We start from the raw sequence: 12,628 nt of genomic DNA, 5'->3' as shown, positions 1-12,628 counted from the left end.
CAAAATACTAATGTGAATTCTTTACAGACAAATGGAAAAACTAGTTGAAGCCGACCTTGGGGAATGTCAGTTTGGATTCCGTAGAAATATTGGAACACGTGAGGCAATACTGACAGTCTGTGGAGATTTCAATTTGAATTTTCAGTTGTCCACTATCTGTAACTCATATGCAAATAATTTATTAAATTTGTTTGGTCTTTATATTACAACCACTGAAATAACAAGGCTTCATTATAAAGGTACTGGTACATGTATTGACAATATATTTGTATCAAATGAGTTAGTGCATCTGAAGTCAGACGTAATTAAGACCTGGGTATCTGGCCACTGACTCAGTGCACATGGCAGGAAAGAGTGTATGTGTGGTCAATTATGATAATCTAAATATGTTTAAGTCTAATATTGATAAAAGTTATTGGTTGCAAGTTTATCGAGAACATGCAATAGGTAGAAAGGTGGAAGAACTCATATCTACTCTTTCTGTATATGCTAAGATGTCGTTTCCCATTAAGGTACCAAATAATAAGAAGGCACTAAGAGTAAATAAGGTCAAGGGTGAAAAGGTGTTGGAGATCAAGAGGGAGTGTGATCAATATTATGCCTTTATAGAAGTACAGGTTCTCAAGTATTTAAAGACATGCTCACAGTGAAAAAGGAAAGATTAAGACAGGCCTTAAAGGAAGCTAGGTGTATGAAAAAATGAAGATATAATAATAACATCAGAAAATAATATCATTAACAGTCAATGCAACAGGAAAATGACTTCACAGGCTGAAGGCAGCAATCTGAATGCTGCACAGTTAAATACATCCTTCACTAAGAAAGTGATTGGCACTTACAATATAGTCACTGACCATAAATACTGCCTGAGAAATACCACAAAACCTGAAAGTACATTTAGCTTTAAATTGGTCAAGGCACAGGATGTTACCTATATACTGAGGAAAATGAAGAACAGTTTTAGTAATGACGTTTGTGGTTTAAGTTCAGCCATGTTAAATGTGATTCAGTTCAGCTGCCAGAATTGATAACACATGTAGTAAATACATGTATTTTGGAGGCTCAGTTCCCCAGGGCAGTAAAGTCACTCGAAAACACAAAAAAGGCAGCCTCCAAACATGTGATAATTTTAGGCCTGTTTCAATTGTGCCAGTCTTGTCTAAAGTGATAGAAGCTATATTAAATAGTAAAATACTTTGAAGGAAACTATATCTTCAGTGATAGACAATTTGGCTTCAGATCAGGGTTAGGATCTGTTAAATCTGCCTTATCACTTTTAACACAGTGTGTGAAGCAACTAGAAAGCAAGCTCATGGTTCAGAATAAACTCTGTGATTTATGAAAAGCTTTTGACACTGTGTCTCATGAAATCTTATTGAACAAAGTGCAATTCTATGGCTTTACACGAAGTGCTCGGGAATTGATAAGATTTTATCTAAGTAATAGAGTGCAGAAGGTGGTTTTTAATGGTACAGAATCAGATTACTTACTTGTGGGCATGTTCTGTACTTGGCCCAATTCTATTTATTATTTATATATATGACTTATCATGTAACATAGTTGGGCCATCAGCTAGGAGTTACTTATTTGCAGATGATCTTGCAGTCTGTGTAACTGCAGAAACAGCACAGAAGGTCAAATATTAAGCAGACCAGTGCACTGTCAAAGTTGAAAACTGGTGTAAAGCTAATTCCCTTTGTGTCAAAAAAATAAATAAAATCAAGACCTGTATGTATTGTGGAATAATAACACTGAACTTGAGCAGAGCTCAAATGATGTTGATTTCCTAGGAATCTCAATTGATTCAAAAAGGTGGGAAGCAGCATTAGCAAAGGAATATTTTCTCCAAGGAAGCTGTGTCTTTGTCTAAATGTGCCAGTACTTAAAGCAAAAGAAACCACAGTCACATTTACTGTGGGGACATCAAAGCAAGGCAGCTAATGTCTTCAAACTACAAAATAAGACAATAAGACTGATATGTAGCTTGGCACCCAGAGCTCACTGTAGACCAAGCTTTAAAAAATTACAGATTATGACCCTGCTGTCAATATTTTTACCAAGGAAAACTATCCGAAGTATCAACAGTATGACATGCGGCATAATTATAACACAAGAAACAAGCAAGACCTAGTTTCTTTCTGATGTAACTATAAGAAAACACAAAAGTGCTCTTTATACAAGCCCATAAAATTTTTTTATGCCATGCCCCAACATATCAGAGATCTTCCAATTAAAAAAAAAAAAAAAAGTAAAAGAATTTCTTCTTGAACTCAACATTTATGGAACGGATGAATTTTCAAGGGAAGCAAAGAATATGGTATGACTACACTTTGTGATCAGTTTTTACATGCTTCTATATATGAGTAAGTCTGTAATTGGCTAAATTTACTATGCAATATCAATTTGTACCAGAAGTTTCTCTGTTTTGTAATGCCTCTGAGGTCTCTACAACAATAAAAATCAATCAATTGTAGACTTCCTTGAGAGTTTCATTTGCTTTCTCTTAGAGGAGTTCTCTTGTTTTCTCACTGACTATAATATTGCTGTCATCAGTGAAAAGAATTTTTTCACCATGAGTAACACTACTGGGAAAGTCATTGATGTACATCAGGAATACTATTGGTCCTAATATGATACCTTGCGGAAACCCCATATTAATGTATTTTTCGCCGGCCGTGGTGGCCGAGCAGTTCAGTCCAGAACCGCACGACTGCTATGGTCGCAGGTTGAAATCCTGCCTCGGGCATGGATGTGTGTAATATGCTTACATTTGTTCGGGTAAGTGTTTTACTAAATGTTAAGCTCTATTTGAAGTATGTGTTATCACTATTCTTTGTACCTTGTCTGCTAGGTATGATCAAAACCAGTCCTTAGGAACCACTCTTATTCCTAATGCTTCTAATTTATTTAATTGAATCTGTGGTTGACTGCATCAAAGGGCTTAGAAAGATCATAAAGGAACCCTCTGACAGACTCTTCTTTATTAAGAGCATCAAGTACAACTTTTGTGCGTTCTACGACAGCTGACTCCGTATTTTTGCCACATCAGAAACAAAACTGTGATTCACTTAAAAGATTGTATTTATTCAGGTAATTCATTAATCTGTTTTTCATAATTGCTTCTATTATTTTTGAGAATGGTGACAGCTGGTAATTTTCTGCATTACCTTTCTTAAACAAAGGCACAACTCTTGCCTGTTTTAACTGCTGTGGAAATGTCCCTGGTGTACAGGATTCATTTATTATGTGTGTTAAGGGACCTTGTATAACCTCTGTGCATTGTTTTAGTACACACATTGGTACTTCATATAGGCCTGCTGACTTTTTAGTTTTTCAACAGTTTTACTGGCTTCATTATCTGTGATTTGAAGTAACATCATTGTATTTAGTGCAACATTTTTTACAGGGGTTATATTTGTTTTGGGGAATTCTTGTCGTAACTTCCCTGCCATACTTGAAAAATGCTCATTTACATAGTTTGATAAGTGTTTTGGCTTATTTATAACCTTATCAGTATGTTGTTCTGTCTGTCTTTCTTTGCCTCTCCCTGTTCCCGTTTTTATAACATCCCAGACTGCTTTGCTTTTATTCCCTGCATTATATAATACTGTGTCATTAAACGACTTTTTAGCAGCTATCAGCACCTTCCTATGGATCATTGTGACTCTTTTTCCATGGAAGTGAGGTATTTAATTGTTTGGGAGGACTTCTTAGTACCTGCTGTTATCCATCTACTTTTGTGTGACGTTGATACAGACATGCATACTTTTGGAAATGCCTTTTCAAAGTTCAATTTAAATAATGTGGATTCTTATTCACATTGGTTTCCCTATACACTTCATCCCAGCGTTTTTTTTTTTTTTTTGCTAGTTCCTTTGAAAAATCCTTTATTTTTATTTCCAATGGATGTCATTTGTAGGCTTGTAGTTTATGGGATGATTTCATGTCTCATATTACTGTTGTTGTTTGACAGAGATGGTCTGATAATCCGAGATCTTTTACAGCTACATCACATTTTTCCCTGTCCATATTTGTGGCAACATGGTCAATTACTGATGAAGTCATTGTAGCAACCCTTGTTGCACTATTGACCAATAGGGAGAGGCCAAAACTTTGAAGGTGCTGCTGGATTCATTTATGATATTCATATTGATTTTAATGTCCCTATACAGAATTGTGCTGAGCTTTGTGCTTGAGACTTTATATAGAAATTTTGTTAATTTATTGAAAAACAGTGTCCACACTATCTCTGGGAGATCCATACAAACACAAAATTATTAATATCTTGGTGATATCAAGCCCTGTTAATTCAAACTGCTGGAGACACTCTTTAGGCAGGGGAACCTGTTGTCTGGATTTATCCTAAAAAAGACCTACTTCTCATACTGATGACAACAGGTATTTAACCATGTGTGGCCCGAGATCCACCCCCTATACTTTCACAAATCAGCTGTACCAATCTTCCTTTGCCAGTCCTGTTTAGGTATAGGTATAGGCCACACCCAGTGAAACCCCATCTGTCGATAGTCCCGACGGGCACGTGAGCAAAGTTGGCTTCCCTCAGAGCAATCCCTAACCCCAAATTGATTCACCTCACATCTCCATCAAGGTGTGGCCAATCGTGACACTGGAACAGCTCAACAAAGTGTACGTTGGTGCCACAAGTCAGGGAAGCTATCTTGCCCAGGTCACCACCTATGTCATGTGCCCTATCCCTGTGCAAACTGTTTCCTGCCCCACCCACTATCACTACATGGTCTTCTTTTGTAAAGACCTTAAGTCCTCTATCACATGACTTAGCCCTGCATTTGGCTGGAACATACTGGTGGCCTGGTATGTTGCCCCTAAACATTCCTGTAACTCGGGGCCTACAACTCACCCATGCCTAATACCTAGCAGCAGCACTTTCTTCTTCCTAACATTTTGTATATTTCTAAGCTTCTTGGCCTCAGTTGAAGTGTGCTGCACATTTCTTGCTCCGTGTTCTACCAGAGGCTCTGGCAGTGGTAGACACACAGTTTTATCTTCAACCCCAAAAACATCAGATCATGTTCTCTTTCTTCCTACCCTCCTACAAGCTGCCAGTTCACAACCTCCCTATCTCTCTTGATCCTTATCAGTTCCTTCCTTGCTTCCTTCAACTGTGCCCCAAGGGCACAGATTTTCCTTTCCTGTACCCCAACCAAAATGTTCCTACTGCATACTCTGCAGTTCCAGGAGAGAGCCTCTTCTGTTCTCCCAAGATTCTCCCCGCACCTCTCCCTCTCCCAGTGAAAATATTTCCTACAAGGTTAGCAACAAATCCCTCTACTCACAATGCTATAACAGGTTCCACATTTCCCACTCATGATCAGTTTCAAAAGAATTATTAAGTTTTAAATTTGTCCAGAACACGAGATTGGCTATATGTATGCAAAAATGACATGGAAGTCTTACATGCCATTGTTGTTGTTTTTGTACTGATTTAGAGATACAATGACAGGAGAGTGAATTAGTAATTACTTTGCTTTTAGAGAATTTACTGTAGTGTTTGGTCAGGTTTTAAATTTATGCCTAGATGACCTCTAACTAGTGAACAATATGAAATGTGTTAGTTAAATACAATTTGGAAAACTTTTAATTATACTTTTATTGTAACAATAGGCACGGATGAAACTAGTACCTGCCTTTCTTAAACGAATTTTCCGCTATCAAGAAAATTTGAATAGAATTTTTTGTGTTTTGGAACGCAAAATTTCGCATTATGTCACAATTATCGTGAATTCAGATTACACAAAGTTTTTTTTTCAAGAATAATCTCTATGGGGACGCAAATATTCAGTTTTGTGACAAGAATGGACACTACAGCAAATATACAAAACAAAGGAAATTTAAATTTGACACTATTTCCTCTCAAATAAGTTCTTTTAGTGGACGAAGAAAACACCTGTGATCTCACTCGCTGGACATCTTGTCTTCCTGTCTGTTTACTTAAAAGGCCTGTCACTGGGCGTGAAGGGTAAGCTTTTGGTTTAAAAAAGGTAGCTGGAGATTCCACACAGCACACCAGGTATGAGATTAATTATGTAATATGCACTATACTGAAATGCCTTGTGAGACGTCTATAAATTCAAATATGCTCAATGTTACTTTCCTGTTTCAATACACAATGCCTGCATTCTGATTTAGTGTTTACTTATTTGCTTACAGGACCTGTCATTGGGTGTGAGGGATAAGCATTTGGCATACCATGGCAGCAAGAGCATCCAAACAGCACACCATATATGCAACTGATTGTGTGTAAGCACAATACTGAAATGCCTTGTGAGTCATCCCTATATTCATATGCCCAATGTTGCTTTCCTCTTCCGATACACAATGCCTTACAGGACTGTCAGTAAATGAGTGTGTTGGAGGCCAGCTCTGTCCATCACTGTGGCTGTCGGATAGAGAGACCAACAGCTATGCAGGGGCTCCAGGTGCAATTCCTGGCCAATTTGAGAATTTATCCTCTCAGAGGTTGGGTGTTGTGTTGTGCTTATCACCATTTTACCATTTCTTTAGATGCAAAAATAAGCAGTATCAACTGATGTAGACTTGCAGTATGCAGCCGATTTCTCCTGCATAAGAAATCCCGGCCAGAAATGCCATACTGTCATTTCATTTCACGCTAGGTATGAAACTGATTCTCTGATATGCACATTATTAAATTGTGAGTCATCTCTTAATTTGTATATGCTCAGTCGGTTTAATATTAATTTGCAGGGCTCTAGAGTAAGCAGTGTGTAGTTGTGTGCACTATGGTGAGTTGTCGTGTCACCTAGCATGGCAATACAACATGCGACTGCAACAGTGCCAACAGCACTGGGTAGTGTTGTCTACTTCACTGCATGAGAAATAGAGCTGTCACGATGGCCAGTCTGGCCTCAGTACTACATGTTTGCATGTTGGCCAGTGGATACTTGGAGCAAGTCCAGTAATACTCACATATGAAGATTCGTTTATCTTTAACATCACAGAATCATGTTTCTATATCTGCTCCATCCCCATTCCCCAGTGGAAGGGGGTCACAATTATTTTGTGCACATGAGGCTGCTAGTAATTGGATCCTTTCTACTTTTCAAAATTGCATTAACTTTCCCGTGCTCATCCATCCCTGTCCTCAATCCTTTCCCTTGCTTACATTGGCCTGGCTATCTTTTTTTTGTTGATACCCCTTACAGTATTATTCCTCTTGCTTTACAATTCCCTTTTTGGAAATTTTGGTCCCTCTTTGGGGATTGAACTACTCTAAATTTTGTCTCCATGGTGTGAGCAAGCTGTGGAACAACACCATACATGAAGTCTTTGGCATGTGGGCTTACCACCTCTTCCATTTTTTACCGGAAGCCATTGTCCTTTTTGTGCTGTACAGTTACACAGTAGTCATTTCGTGTGCTTGGGGTGTTATGTACTCTTTTGATGGAGTCCTCTGAAAACAGGGATGACAGTTCTGATACACGAGCTGCTACCTCCCTGTGTATGCCTAGGAGTAGTGGCTTGTCATTCTGAAGCATTGGAACTCCCAGCAACAGCCCCTATGACATTGGCCCTTGGTGTGGCTGAGTAGTGCACAAGGGGAGAGCCCCTGATTGGTTTTGGTGCTATTAGGGTCTACACTTTGTATCAAACGTATCAGACTTAAAAAACTGGCCGTCTTTGGCTGACCTTTAGTCAGGATCGACTTTTCATGATACCCCTTTTCAACTTACAACTATCCCCTCATGGGAGGAGGGTCAGACTCGCTTGCTTGGGGTCAAATCCTTTCCCCATTACCTGGTCTGCATCAAGACTGACAAGGACACCTTCCCACCATGAACCCATTATTTTGGTAGAAACTATCAAAGACAAGTTTGGCAAACCATTACTCCTCACTAGCCTTTGAATATGCTTCAGGGTGTCTTTTTCATAGAGACCTCATCTTCCAAACTGGTGAAGCGTGGGCCAGTCTGGAGTGGCAAGGCATTCATTTTGTTCATCATATTCAGAAAGGCACTAAGGACAACCACACTGATAATGACCACTTTATTCTGGTCTTTGAAGGGGATACCCCCAAGACAAGGTCAAGGTTATGGCTCATCACTGTGCACTGTGATGTATGTCCTGCCACTGCTAAAATGTTTTTGGTGTTTATGATTTGTACACATGTATTAATCCTGTATGCAATGAATGAGGATGCCCAGGTGTGCCTTTGTTCTACTGACCACGTGTATTAATTGTCACAACTGTCGCTGGATTGTAAGAAGGAAAGAATATATTGGGGTATACGATCAGCTTTGCCTTGTGTCTACAAAAATCTACTATTGACTCTGTTACATCCTTTCCCCCACCTTATCCCAGTGATGCCTCACTCTTCTCTCCCTCTCCCCTGAACTTACATCTTCCTCCCCTCCAACTGTTGCTCCTTTCATCCACCAGAGAAGTGCCTCTTCTCTGGTGTCTGCTGCCATTAGGGCCTCCTCTCAGTCCAAGAGTCTGCTGGTACACATTGGCCATGGAACCGTCAGCTCTAGCATCCCCAAGGTTGCCTGGTCTCTCTTTATAGAACTAGCAGAAGACTCTCTCCCCCCTTACCTCTCTGGCATCTAGCGTGTGTCCTCCTCTACTTATGAAAGAGAAGAAGGAACATAAGTCCTGGGGTGAGGACACTCCATTGCTGAGGAGGATGGCATTCCATAGGGTTCAGTGTTAAGTATCCTTTTCCTCATCACTATTAAAGGACTTGTGACCTCCGTGAAACTGTTGGTCACCCCTGCTCTGCATGTGGATGACTTCTGTGTCTGAGTTATTTAACACTTGGTGGCTTTTGTGAAGTGACAGTTCCAGGGTGCCATGTGGTATGCTTCTGCATGGACCTTCTCACACAGTTTTCAGTTTTCCCCTCTTAAATTGTGGGTGGTGCATTTCTGTCACCATATTGTGTACGATACCTACTGGAGCTCTATCTCGAGACCCAATTTCTGATTGTGGTCCACCACTTCCATTTCTTGGGTCGTCTTATGACATTTACTTGTGTGTGTGTGGGGGGGGGGGGCATGGTAGCCAAATTTAGGGCTCAGTTGCTCCTTCCATACTGATCCTCTTGGAGCAGGTCCACCATTGTGGTATCTGTCTGATCATCAGTACCTTTTGCACTAGCCGTATTGTTTCCTGGTTGAAGCTGGGGTTGTCCCCCACTCACTGCCCTTTTGGTTCAACAGTCTAAGCTTCTTGTTTCCTATGCCATCACCATCTTCTCTTTCCCCACACATTCCTTATATTTTATACTTTAGCAGCAGGAAATTGCTCACCATTCAGGTGAGTTTAACAGTTGGGCTCCAGCTTGCAGTCCTTTGCCATGATTTTTATCTTCCCTCTTTGTCCTGTTCCCCATTCTCTCCAAAAACCTCCTCCCCCTTGGTTAGTTCCTTGATCCCAGATTCAGAGGGGTCTGTGTTTCATTGTTTGTTCTGCCAGCTTTTATGGGAGTTTCAGGCTGCTGTTGTGTTTTAATGGAATGGCTCTAGGCTCTAAATCTGCTAATTACAAGGAATGTGCCTTCTGCTGGCAAGTAACACCATCTCTTACCTGCCCCATGTAGCATGTGTACTGCATAGCTAATGGCCATTTACCAGGTTCTTTAGTATGTTTAACAGTCCTCTCCCACCCACGTTATGTGCAGACTTGATAACTGCCCTTGAGGCTATCAGACAGTGGTTTTCCCTCCCTCTTCTTGGTCTATGACATCTAAGACCACCTTACCAATCTTGACCATGCTGGTTGTTCAGTTGACTTTCTTTGGGTTCCCACTCATGTGGGTATCCCAGGTAATGAACTGCTGATCCTGTGGCTGGAGGGTGTGCCCCTTTTGTGTGACCTCTCTGGTGCTGGGTTTGCAGCCTCATGTCCAATTCCTTTTAGCTCAGCCTTGAGCTGACTCTTGGAGGCCAACCCCCTGCCTAATAAACTTATTGCGATAAGGGGACTCTTGCCACATGGCCCACTGGGGATCTACCATCCTCTGCGAACTTCGTATTGGTCATACAAGGTTGAATCTAAGCCTCTTACTCCATAATGATCTGTAACCCCCACATTTTATGAGACTCCCCTACCATTTGGCCTTTTGCACTAAACACACTCTTCCATTCTCCATTATCACAGATGGTAGCATACAACCTTACATAGTTACATCTGTCCTTGGTTTTCATCATAAAAGTGGTTTGTTCCATGGATTTAAGTACCTGAATTGTCTTCCACAATTGGAGGCCGTCAGTTTGGAAGGCCTGCATCATTGCTTTCATGCTGGTCAGGTTTTCCTCTCCATTTTGTGCTGTTTCATCACCCCCCCCCCCCCCTCCGCCGCCACGGTGTTTTCCCCATTGTGTCGCAGTCATGGTATGAAGTGCGAACTGGGGTGGGTTAGCAGTGATTCCAGCACCATGTCACACATAGCACCATTGGGGTGTCTTATGATCTCCCCCTTCCTCCCTCCAGTTCATTACTCTTCCTGCCACCCCAGTGTTCCATCTTCATTTGCCTGTTTTGCTTCACCATCAAATAGATTGTGCTGTTGGTTTGCTGCTCCCACAGTCTCTGCCACTTTGGATCTTGGGACAAATGATGTCACTGTTTCGTTCCTCTCCTCATTCAGACAATCAATCAACATCTGCAGCCAGCAGGCAAGCAGTGAGACTTGGTATCTGCTCTCTTAGCATCTGTGTCAGGGTGTTACTAGCATTAATGACAAGTTTGAAATTATTACTTGTTTCCAAATAAAAACAGCCACTTTTGTGCCCTGGTAAATTAGAACTACAAAATTATATGCTTAAATTTAGGAAATAATGGCCCGCTAAAAACAGAAAATTCTGGAATATGAGTTATTTGGTTACAGATAACTTTTCAAAAAGGGGGATTTTTTTTTAAAAGTAAAATTATACTGCAAATTGGAACCTGAAAGGCTTTCAGTTGGGTTATATTGCTAATTCATAATTACTCATTCCTAATTCCAACTGCATGTGTTTGTACTGATACTGAAATTATTATTTATTCACCAAATTTATTTTTTGGTAAATGAGTTACATTATCAGGAAAATTGATTGTGAACAATCAGATGTTAGTGTATTCTTTGCTAGAATATGAAAATATTTAATCTGTTTAACAGTTGCACTAGTGTTACCCATCTAGCTAGATCAAAAATAAATATATATTACAAGTTGACGATTGCAACTCACTCTGTTGTCACGTTGGGACAGTTGTCAAATGTGTGGCCATCACCAGCAGTGTGCTGAGCCTCAGTCACAGTCATCACTGCCCAGCACTGCTTGGGAGGGGGCTGACCCAGTGATGCCAGCATTGTAGGCTGCTGGCACAAGCCGCAGCAGTTTCTGGTGGTCCCACGTGTCAGCAGAACTGCCGCACCAGAGGCCAGTGAAGAAGGAAGGAATATCGACATCTGACATTCTGTCAACAGTGAGGCCGTCAGAGACAGAGCATAAACTCTGACTGTTTCAAGGATGGGGGAGAAAATTGGCCTTGGCCTTTCAAAGGAACCATCCCAGGATTTGCCTTGATTGATCTAGGGAAATAATGGAAAACCTAAAACTGGATGGCAGGACACGGAATAAAGCCATCATGTTCCTGAATGTGAGATCAACACACTAGCTAATGTGGTGTAAACCTTCATCCAGAAGTGTTAACAGTTTCTTCTGTATCAGGAACTGCCATGAGTATGCAGCTTGAGGAATTTGTTTTCTTTGCTCAAAACAGTCTCCTCTGTACTGCAAGTTTTCTCTTGTGACTCCTTTGTGGGCTATTGAAAGAGACGCCACTACTGGCATGAACAGCACCTACACTAGCCTTCAGTGAAGTTACCATTTTGTTGGCCAGCTAAACTTCAGTAACTGAAATACCAGAAACAATTTCTGCCAGTACCTCTGTGTCACAGGAACAAACTGGCTTCAGAATTTTCCTCTCCAACATTCATAAGTAGTACATCTGGTAATTCAGAAATTTCAAACGGTTTTTCTTCTATACTCTCTACTTCATAAACATTATGTATATGCTTGCACGTATTTAACTTAATGCTGTAATCAATACATGCATAGTAATATCTATGAATTCTTACTTTACAGTCAGTGCACACTAATTTGGAGTTACAGTGGATAATATTTTCTTCCACAAGGTAAACTTCAAGTGATTTTGTGGCTGGTACTTTCCAACCTCTGCCTACCTTTCTAGTTGAGTCCTTATTCATCAAAATACTGGATTCGTGCTTATGGTGGATGTTCTCATTTTACTTGTTACTTTTTCTTTCACAATGACAATGAGCCCGTCAAACAGATTTGCTGTTACAAGCAACGTGAATGCAAGTACACCTTTATCCAAATGTTTCACCTGCTTTGCATTACCATGTAGAGTAAGTGGTGGTAATATGCACCCCCCCCCCCCCCCCCCTTAATATCTTAATAATATTTAGCTGAACTCTAGTGATGTATTAACATACCATTATTGGTTAATACTTAGATGCAACCTACTAAGTATTGGCAACAGTTTCAAATAGATTAAAAGTATGGTATTATTGCATTTTTAAGCTGTCTACACTAGTTTACAAGGTGTATGTGACTGTAATGTG

This window comes from Schistocerca gregaria, unplaced genomic scaffold, assembly GCF_023897955.1.
Source record: "Schistocerca gregaria isolate iqSchGreg1 unplaced genomic scaffold, iqSchGreg1.2 ptg000251l, whole genome shotgun sequence".
NCBI lineage: Eukaryota > Metazoa > Arthropoda > Insecta > Orthoptera > Acrididae > Schistocerca > Schistocerca gregaria.
The sequence above is the reverse complement of the archived record's forward strand: the minus strand, read 5'-3'. Positions refer to the sequence as shown.